This window comes from Syngnathoides biaculeatus, chromosome 16 (assembly GCF_019802595.1).
Source record: "Syngnathoides biaculeatus isolate LvHL_M chromosome 16, ASM1980259v1, whole genome shotgun sequence".
In the NCBI taxonomy this organism is placed as follows: domain Eukaryota; kingdom Metazoa; phylum Chordata; class Actinopteri; order Syngnathiformes; family Syngnathidae; genus Syngnathoides; species Syngnathoides biaculeatus.
Genome location: NC_084655.1, coordinates 14,981,315 through 14,992,500, shown reverse-complemented (window position 1 = coordinate 14,992,500; position 11,186 = coordinate 14,981,315). Strand labels below are relative to the sequence as shown.

Sequence of the window (11,186 nt, the reverse complement as noted above, 5' to 3'; positions counted from 1 at the left end):
AAAAAGAAGAAACAAGTCATAAGTACTCAAGTATCACATCACTTGTCATAGAGGACTTCCTGCTTGCGCCAGCTATTGAGGCAAGCGACCGCTAGGGGGGGTGCGCGAGACAAATTCCTTGTGGCCAGACAAAAGGAAGTGGCGCTGTGTGCTCTTGTTACCATATAAGGGCATGGTTCGGAGGAGCTTTGCCGGCTAGCGCCGCCATGGCGCACAGCCAGGGCGGCGGAGTATTGAGAGCAGTCAACTAGTACTGCAGCGACCACTCCCCTCAGAGTCCATTGTTACAGCCTCACTCTCGTTACCCTATTTTGGAGTGGGGGAAGTGACTCACCGGTAACGCAACATTGACAGTTTCGTTAGGAATTACATTTTTTCAAGTTGACGCCATCTTACAATCGCCTCCGGCCCCGGCTGACTTGAGTCACGCTCTTTTTAAGTCCAAAACGTTCTGTTTCTAGAAAGCCACGCCTTGATTTTTTTTAAAGCCGCAATTTAATGTGGCCTTTTTATTGCAATCCCTTGCGGATTAATCAATAATCCGAGAGTTTAACTAAAATCAGGAACTGCCTTAAGAAAAAGTTGGAGAATGAAGGGCGGTGCCAGGCGGCACGATGACGGAGCTAACGAAGCTAACATGCTAAAGTAGGTCACACCCCGCCGCAGCCCGCACAAAGGGCGCAGCCGGCCGGGGTCCAGACACCCTCCACTCCACCTTTCTCGACGTGAGCCCTTAAGCCGTAGTAGCGCCCAGACCGGGTGCCTGCAAGCGCGCGTCGTCAAATACACGTTAAGCCGCCGCTAAGCGCAACACACAAGGCTGCCATTCACCATAAGCCGGTTACAAAGCTGATTGGGGAAGTGCAGCGATGCCAAGGACTAGTACAGCTAGCAGCTAGGCTGTGAACACTTTGAAAAACAACGCGAAACCGCAATAAAGACAAAAAAAAAGCCACTTTGGTCGGAAAATGGGAGGGTGGGGGGGGGGTCGTGGCACAGACAATGGAGCCTCGTGGTCGCAAACCAATTATCAAACTCGTTACTGCACTTCAGTTTTTAAAAACGTAATCAAGCAATAAGCTCTTAATAAAAGCTTCCATCCAACGTAAATTCAGTCTTCTTACCTTTTGGGTGGGGGGGGCTTTTCGCTTTAAGGGAAGTGGTTTCAGGCAAAATGATATCCCGCACGAGCTGCGTGTGACGGTGCTCAGAGTGAATCAGCTCAAGCGCGGGGCTTCGGTTTTATACCGCCTCCGTGGCCCGGCTCGCGCCATATAAGGTAAACTTTGGGAATTGCGCCCTCTGATTGGTCCGGCGTCATGCGCCGGGCACGTCGCGCGTGCACGCCGCGCTGCGCCGAGCGGGCGAGCGATTTGAGGGCGACGAGAGAGAGAAAAAGAGAGAGAAAGAGGGAAGGAGGGAGGGAGGGAGGCGATCGTGGCTCGAGGTTTGAAGTAAAATAAAGTAGCAACGGATGGATGTGGACAAAACCGCGAGCGTAATCCCCCAATAAGCGCATTTCACACGTTATATCAAGCCACGCATAAACTGTCAAAAAGAACTAGGCCTTGATCATATTTACACGGATAAAACTGAAAGCAATTATCTAAAATGCCGCCCTGATACATCACATTTACTTTTGAGGTGATGCTGATGTTGCGGGTGCGCCTCACCCACCCTCCCCCCTCCTCGCAAAGCAACATGAGGTCAGCATCACCATCATCAGTTCACTAGCATGACACAGATCAAGAGGGAGACTGGGGGAATGACCACTTAATGTGCCCCCCCCCCCCCCCCGTTTTCTCCCAACTGCAACCCGTCCCAGACCACACATTTGAATTTGTAGACTACAGCCATATAAACGTAAGGGCAACAAGCACCTACAGAGCTCTTCCTCCTCTTAAAACGTCCTCCCATGCCGTTTCTACGGGCCTTGCCCGCTAACCCGTCTCGCTTTCAACAAATTTTCGGAGCCGCTGTCATCACGACCGCAAAGATTCCCTTAAATCAGCAACCGTACAAGCCCTGAGACATTTGCCAATACCACACACAATCTTAACCCGTTCGTGGGCAGCGTCCCATTTTTGTGGGACATCGTGATTTTCACGCATTATATCCTCCAGTACATCAAAATATTTAAGTGTTTTAATCCGAAGCCATAATTTGTTACCAAGAGAGGATAACCCATTGGTCAATGTTAGCACAGTTATTTCCCTTTGCTTCCTGACCCAACATGGCCGCCTCAAGTACACATGGAGCGTTTTCCAAGGGAAGAAAGGGAGAAAGGTCAATATGCAACCTCTTCCAAATGCTCATCTGTCAGGTTCATTAAAGCGTTAATTAATAAACACATATCTAGTATATACCACTTCACAGAAATGATAAAAAGTCATTTTTTCCTCACTGGTTCTATGTTCTTTCTAGTAGATATTCACACTACGAGGGAAATCAGTTCCATTAATCGAACGGCGACTGCTGACTCATAGCGAAAGTGTGAAGTTTATGGATAGAAAGAAGCATTTTTGGGGTGTCCAAAAGATCCAACCGAGTCCACGCGTTGATTTACAAGGCCTTCAACGCGACAGTTTTCCCCTCTCATAATCTTAGCTTGAAATTTTACAGGGCTGCTATTAATTTGACTTGTGACAAATCTCAATGTCAAATGCTGTGGGGAGGATTCCGCCACCAAGATGGTGCCAAACACATAACCCAATGAAGAGGATTGGCCGGGAAATGTTTAACCAGCTGAGAGGAGCGCCCTGAGGATTCCACGGATAGGAGTGAGTGCGTGACGCGCGATTCCTGCGGAGCCCGCTTTTACAACGGCGACAATAACGATACTCAACTCTCCACAATTTGACTTTTACGATGTTACTTAATCATTGCGTTAAATCCCCTGTCAGTGGGTGTTAAGCGAGAAGGCTTATGGATACACATGCTCTTTATTTATAAGTTTTAACTTCTAAAAGGTGTGCTGTCAACACCTCTTCCAAGTGTCCAGAGTGGACTCTTCTCACGAATCAGAACAATGTGTGAGAGGACTATGACTATATTTACAACCTGGCTGGCGGTTTGGATCGCATGTTCTCTCGACAGCAGTTTACACAAGGCCTTGAACTGTGATTACTAGTAGTTGGTCCATTTTCTTAAAAATACACATTTTAAAATCGACTATACGTTCTGAAGCTATGCTACATCAATCATATTACTCTTATTCAATGACAGGCGACCACCCAGCTGTTGTGTCAATATACAAAATCAATCAGTAACCAACCACCGCAGCACGCGTGTTTATATGAGTTGCGCGACTCAAAGGGCGACGGCCAATAAATAAGCGGCAGCCCGTTCTGATGACGGTGCACGTGTTTGCATTCTGACAGCAAAACGGGCCTGGCTTTGTGCTGACCCGCGTCGGCCCGACGATATATGACAACAGACGCGCAGAGCACCAAAAGTTTGAAACATCTTGCGACACCCTCGTGCGAGGACATTTAGGTTAAAGTCAAACAAGGAGACCAACCAGCTTGGCGGCCCCTCCCTGCTTCACGTCATCCTTTCTCCCGCAGCTTCCTGTTCCTCGAACACATCGCTACCACATATATTAAGTGAAGTTTGCAATGCCTCGTAGCCTCATTGAAATGCTACAAACATTGTCATGTCATGATCCAAACCGCTTATCCTCACAAGGGTTGCGGGAAAGACGGACTCTACCCCAGCTAGCTTCAGGCAAAAGGCGGACTCCACCCTGAACTGGTCGGCAGTTGTTGACACCATCACTGAGCGGGAATTGATCCCATGCTGCCCACAACAAAGCCAGGCGTGTGTACCACTACACCATCAGTGACCAGGCATATGGCCATTATATAGACATTATTTAATATAGCTCTTCAGTACCAACCCTTTGACATAGTCTATTTTGAATAAGCTAGTAGAGGGCGTGAGGAACTGTGCATGCTTCATTAGAAAACTGTAGCTAATAAATACCCTCCCCCTCCATCCATTTACTTCACCGCTTATCCTCACGAGGGTCGTGGGGAATGCTGGAGCCTATCCCAGCTGTCAACGGGCTGGAGGCGGGGTACACCCTGAACAGGTTGCCAGCCAATCACAGGGCACATAAGAGAAAAACAGTCACACTCACAATCACACCTAAGGGCAATTTAGAGTATCCAATTAACGTCGTATGTTTTTGAGATGTGGGAGGAAACCGGAGTGCCCGGAGGAAACCCACGCAGGCACGGGGAGAACATGCTAACTCCACACAGGCGGGGGCGGGATCGAACCCGGGTCCTCAGAACTGTGAGGCCAACGCTTTACCAGCTGATCCACGGTGCCGCCCTGCAGTGACTCACATTTTCTCAATTTGAGTGGCTAATTTCCGTCAATCATGCTAACTGGGGGGCCGCAGCCAGATGCAAAGTAACCGAGTCACCTATTGTTTGCCATCTGTGGCTGGCAACCATTCACCAACACTGCCTCATTTGGCCCTTTACCGCCCCCCACCCCACCAACCCTCTTTTATCTCTCCCCCGCTTTCACAAAACAGCCAACGGATTGGTCATCTGCAGCGTCATTGATCCGTGGGTCACCACGGCGATAGTCTTACTCCAAGGCACGGGCCAGTTACCAGCTGTGTGTGTGTGTGTGTGTGTGTGTCTGCCATCTGGCATGTAGTCTCTTTCTAAAATTGGATTAGCTTCCCATTTACATCCCAATTTCATCCGCAACCCCCAACGCTCCCACCGCCACACCCCCAGGACATCAAAGGATCCTGATCAGTATCTTACATCATCATCAACAAAGAGACTGGAGGATTTTTTGCAATATTTGGCAGTTAAAACTGGATCACAGCACGTACAGTTAAATATCTGGCCACAAACATCTTTTTAAAGTCATCATCGACAAACCCAAAGCTGCACTGGCTTTTAGACATTTTATACAATCTGACTATTACGATCAAATGATCACACGCCTCAAGCATATGACCTATTTATGTATCGGACAATTAAATTCTCTAAAGCCAAACTGATCTAATAAGCACATGTAGTGCAGTGCTTAAGGCCTCGTCTTCAAATGGCTTTTTTTAAAATTCAGTTTCTCGTAAAATCAGAACAGAGCCCCCCCCACCCCCAGTCCTGCTGCTGTGTTCATATTCCCCACTTGACTTTCCTCCCTGGTGCTCACAGCGCCGATGGGCCAAAATTGGAAGGCACAACTGACCAGCAACTTCAAACCACCACACACATGAAATGACGACTAAACATCACAGCACGACAAATATCAAAGATATTGTACGATGCGACATTTCGAAAAGAACACCGTTTTCACAATGTTCAGCTAAACACTCAATATTTATTCAGTCGGGCATATCTATTCTGAACTAACTGCCTTTTTTGTATTGACACATTACACACGCTCGCATTCCTTTCATTACAGTCTTGCAATTTTTAACTTCCCTGATCTTCCACATCCCATCGTGGCCTCTTCAGCAACACCAACAAGTGACACAATCCGGCCGCCTACACACACACCCATGGACACGTAAAACCTTTCGGCAGTTCTTTTACATAACATCACAGACTTTCACTCCTACTCTTTAATCAAAAGTGCCATGTTTTTCTCAAATTATATCCATATCTTCACTAACACGCACCCCCCCCAAAAAAAAAAACAGTCCCTTTACATGACATCAATTTTTTACTTTTATCAAAACTCATCATATGTATTCAATTCAATAAATTGTATTTCCAAAACACTAAAAGCACTAACACGCATCACATATTCCATCAAATTAATCTATGTCCACAGTTTAGTAAACAAATTAAAAGATAACAGAATGATTGATTCGCCACTCAAGGTTATTTTGATATGGAGTTGCAAGTTCAGTTGTACAAATAAGTAACAGCATCCCATGCACGAAGAGCAAAAACAACGCAGCATTAAAGAGGTGATAAAAACAGCCGTCCTACCTCAGTTGGACGCTTGAAGCGATGAAAACAGGAGAAACGTCTGGACGTGCAGTGACGAAGTCGCGACGAGGTGACTGGAATTCAGAGCGAACGATCGCGATTAATTTATAGCTTATAGCTCATTAATGACAAGAGAGTTTTTTTCCCCTTTGCTCGCTTTCACGTCTTCATTACGTAACAAGGGCGCATTTTGAATCTTCAATGTCCACATCATCACGGTCAATAAAGAGAGCACTCTGTGACGTAATATAGACACCAAAGTATTACGATCGCAGATCATGCTGCGTTTTAAATTTGGTTTCTCTTCATCCCACCTGTCTCTTTAACCTCTCTTTTGTTTCATTCCAAATGTATTTGGATAGCAACATAGTATAGTGAGGACAAGCGGTATAGATGAATAAAAAGATTAATGGAGATTTTGGAACATCACTGAAGTGACCCCGTTAGATCGATCAGCACCACTTTTTTTAATATATTTGAACAACCACCTTTTTTGTTTTGATTTCAGTTTCACTATACTATACCAGATATTCACAGAGTTTATGTTCTTTGTGCAAAAGATAAGTAATATGTTGTGTAAATGTAATTAGGAAAACTAATATCACGATTGCTGAGGTACACCGAACGCATCATGAAAAGCAGCGTCCGGCATCTTTGGCAATTTGAATGAACAGGGCTCTATCTTCTGATTGGCTGTCAGTCCCAGAGGCTTCCCCCTGATTGGCTGGCAGTGTCTGCCATATTAGGACACGACAGGAGCGGCAGAGGAGGCAGGAAGTGTGCAAAGGCGGAAGTGGAGAACCGGCTCCCTGCATTTTCTTAAGTCTTTTTGTCCTCCTCGTACGCTTGTCTGAAGAACTTCCACCCCGTGACAATCTTTTTTCCCCCCTTCTTTTAAATATATTTATATTAGCCTTCACTTGATCCGAAATCATGTGTTGAATCTCTCATGACATTTGTTTTCGTTTAGTGAAATGCACAAAAAAAAAACCCTACTTTTTTTTCGAAAAACCGAGCATTGAGGAATATTGTTGGACGTGTTACATGACATATTTGAGATATATTACAAAATTCTGACATGGACAGCTATTTAAAAATGAACAGAACTGATTCAATGACATAAAAGAATCAAAATGAGCTTTATTGGCCAAGTGTGTAAAAAGCACACGAGGAATTTTTCTCCGGCAGTCGCTGCTGAGAATCTGAGAACAGATCGGAGCAAAGAGCAACAAAGTAACAGGAACAAACAACGAGAGTCCTGCTCTCTTAGTCAAAGAGTCAAAGAGTAAAATCAGTCACTGTGCCAGAAAGTAGAAAGTACAAGAGGTACATTTATCCATGAATATTGTGATTTAACTTTTGTGTGTGTGAAAATGCAACATGTGACAGTATTCATGCAGTCTTGTGCTTTTCACTTGTGCCTAACTTGGCCTTGTTTTTGTGTGACAATCGTCATCCCGCGGAAACGCAACACACAGCAAATATCATGCTGGTCTCATGCAGGCCTCATGTCTCACTGTCCTTGTGAGGACGACGTGACGTCACCACTCCCATTGCTTTGTCTTTTGTTTATTTGCGTTTGAATTAGCAAAGATGTGCGAAAATCTCACACATTCTTCCGTATGTATTTGTCAAGGCTACTCCCTTTGACAAAACCCGACGTCCATAAAAGGAGATCTTTAGGTTTGTCACATGACAGCAATCTGTGGAATGCAAGCGTGGCGGTCACATGGGATGCAATCTCAAATGCCCTCAGGACTATGAAATGATGTGCACGGCGTGTGTCGAAAAATCTGAAAATTGTGTGTTGTGTCCATGCAACGTGTGAGTGAGATTAGGGGAATTCAAGACCTGCAGTCTTTCACTTCTCTTTGGGTTGATCCTCCGCCTCTGGAAAGTGCACAAGAGGAGGTTGATAATTTCGTAACATGCTGAGTAATTTTGCACTTTGTGTTTGCCGTGTATGCGGGTTCATTTTTTTTTTTTTTGCAAAATTAAACCAAATACTAGGAACATGTTGCTCTGCTGCCGTAGCCCACACTGAAACCTCCGAGCTCGTCGTTTTGTGTACGCAGAGGCACTTCCTCCCACTTCCTTTAACATGAGGCACCATATAAGGTGAAAAGTCTGCAGGTACGGCCTTAATGGTATCGCCACATGGACTGGAGTGGACGCGGACCAGCACGGGATCGTCTTCACTTTCACCTTCTGCAGCGTCAGCGTGGATGTTAGTCACCAGGAAGGAAGTTTTAGGCAACTTTGGGCAAGATCCCTGACTCAGAAACTGCTCCTATCACATTGAATCCCACAAGTCCCCTTCTTAAACACAGCCCCACATTGAGTTTTCCGCCGTGTGTGTTTTTGCCTTTTATTCTTTGGAGTGCTTCCAGCCTCTCTTTCAGATTCAAGAAATTCACTTCTCCCTCGCCAAAGTTCCCGACAATGCGCTGTGGTATTCGCTTCCTCTTGGGGGAGGTGAAAGGGGGGTAGGGGACGGCTTTTAAACGTGGAAACACCTCTTCTACGAAACCAGCGCAGTCTGTTCTTCTACTTTTACGTGTGTGCACGCACACGGTTGGATCAGAGTGTTACGTGGAATTATGGAATGATTATGTGGAAGTTCTCGGAGCCCAGGCGAACACAATTGGAGGGCCGCACAATGTGGGTCAAGAGGCACACAGCTTGCCTTGCGTGCGCCGTTACATAATCACGCATGAGTACGCAGCGCTACATGAAAAGTCCACAGAACAGGCAGAAAGAAGCAAGTGTGCAACTTTCATGTCTGCTATAATCGGTATTAGTAATCTTCTTTAACGTGTCGTATATGATTGGCAGGTTGACAATTCTCTGCAGTGATTAGCTGCGGACTGCGGGTAATCACCTGGACTGGATGACTTATTAAGGACAGGTAGTACCATGAATCCCTCCTACCACACAGCTCCTCCCGTTTTCTATTGATATTACATCACATGCAGTGAGGAAAATAAGTATTTGAACACCCTGCTATATTGCAAGTTCTCCCACTTAGAAATCACGGAGGGGTCTGAAATTTTCATCCTAGGTGCATGTCCACTGTGAGAGAGATAAAAAATCCAGAAATCACAATGTGTGATTTTTTAACGATTTATTTGTGTGATACAGCTGCAGATAAGTTTTTGAACACCTGTCTATCAGCTAGAATTCTGACCCACGAAGACCTGTTAGTCCACCTTTAAAAGTCCACCTAAACTTCATTCATTATCCTGAATCAGATGCACCTGTGTGAGGTCATTAGCTGCATAAAGACACCTGTCCACCCCATACAATCAGGAAGACTCAAACTTGGAACATGGCCAAAGACCAAAGAGCTGTCCAAAGACAGCAGAGACAAAAGGTATCCTGTTGGAGCAATCATTAGAAAATGGAAGAAGCTAAACATAACAGTCAATCTCAATCGGAGTGGAGCCCCATGCAAGATATCACCTCGTGGGGTCTCAATGATCCTTAGAAAGGTGAGGAATCAGCCCAGGACTACACGACAGGACTTGGTCAATGACCTGAAAAGAGCTGGGACCACCGTTTCCAAGGTGACTGTTGGCAATACACTAAGAGGTCATAGTTTGAAATCATGCATGGCACGGAAGGTTCCCCTGCTTAAACCAGTTCATGTCAAGGCCCGTCTTAGGTTTGCCAAAGACCATTTGGATGATACAGAGGAGTCATGGGAGAAAAGGTTTTGTGGTCAGATGAGACCAAAATGGAAGTTTTTGGTCATAATTCCACTGACCGTATTTGGAGGAAGACGAATGATGAGTTCCATCCCAAGAACACCAACCCTACATGTGAAGCATACCATAGCATCATGCTTTGGGGGTGTTTTTCTGCCCATGGGAGAGGATGACAACGGCCATGTATTGTGAGATTTTGGGGAACAACCTCCTTCCCTGTCAGAGCATTGAAGATGGGTCGTAGCTGGGTCTTTCAACATGACAATGACCCGAAGCACACAGCCAGGAAAACCAAGGCGTGGCTCGGTAAGAAGCATATCCTAGCCAGTCTCCAGACCAAAACCCAATAGAAAATCTTTGGAGGGAGCTGAAACTCCGTCTTTCTCAGCGACAGCCCAGAAACCTGACTGATCTAGAGATGATCTGTTTGGAGGAGTGGGCCAAAATCCCTCCTGCAGTGTGTGCAAAACTGGTGAACAACTACAGGAAACGTTTGACCTCTGTAATTGCAAACAAATGCAACTTGACCAAATATTAACATTGGTTTTCTCAGGTGTTCAAATACTTATTTGCAGCTGTATCACACAAATAAATTGTTAAAACATCATATATTGTGATTTCTGGATTTTTCTTTTTATTTCTCTCACAGTGGAGTTGCACCTACGATGAAAATTTCAGACCCCTCCATGATTTCTAAGTGGGAGAAATTGCGAGATAGCAGGGTGTTCAAATACTTATTTTCTTCACTGTATCCTGTTTACCCTCCTCACCTCTGCCAACCTGTGTATATATGTGTGTGTATTTATATATATATATATATTTTTTTTTATTTTATTTACTATCCCCCTACTGCTTTTACACACTCTTCTCGTAAAGAGTTGTAAGAGGAGGACGATTAGAGGGGGAAGGTGGGGAAGGATAAAAAGATCCAAGATGGAGTGAGTGAGATTTTCTTGGTCCGTGAGACTGTAAGGTGGTAACGTGGAATATTACCAAGGTTGTGAGTTGTATAAGAATTAGCAGACCCACTGAGAAACATAATGTCTGTGTGTCTCTATGAGAAGACAAAAAAAAAAGGTATGTGTCACCATACGCGTCACTTTGTTTTGTTTGTCTCCTGTTTCTTTGGTAACAAAAGTAAAAGTAGGTCAGTGGATTTTATTATGTAAAGGTTCCACTGGTTTTTCATTTATACGTGTTGGAATCCTGGCCTCAGAAGCCCCACTTTGTAATTTGCATTCATATAAGTTGAAATAAAACATGGACCCTGCTTGTGTAATGTTACATGGCGCTTGGTTCTGTATTCTTATAAATGTTTTATTATTGTTACTCGACTTCCTTCGCTTACAACGGAAGGGGTCAGTTTGATTACATATTCAGTACTTTTTAAAGGAGCCCTTGTGTGTTGGCACACGTGTTTGCAGACGGTCTCTGAACATGAAAGGTTTGCAGGCATCAATTATTCAAACAGTGAGAACAAAAAACGTGAAAATAAAACAACGGAAAATCA

At 44.9% G+C, this 11,186-nt stretch overlaps 1 protein-coding gene across 2 annotated transcripts in view; it reads right to left on the bottom strand.

Moving 5' to 3' along the window:
• The window catches only part of actb2 (actin, beta 2), an 8,476-nt gene extending 2,352 nt beyond the window's left edge, over positions 1 to 6,124 (bottom strand). The window contains exon 1 of one of the 2 annotated variants that reach the window (XM_061847002.1): positions 5,970 to 6,124. The gene's annotated coding sequence lies outside the window, so the exon portion shown is untranslated. Of the gene's footprint in view, positions 1 to 1,124; positions 1,279 to 5,969 lie in introns of those variants that run through there. The other variant, XM_061847001.1, reaches the window with a different exon arrangement.
• Between the last annotated feature and the right edge of the window lie 5,062 nt (positions 6,125 to 11,186).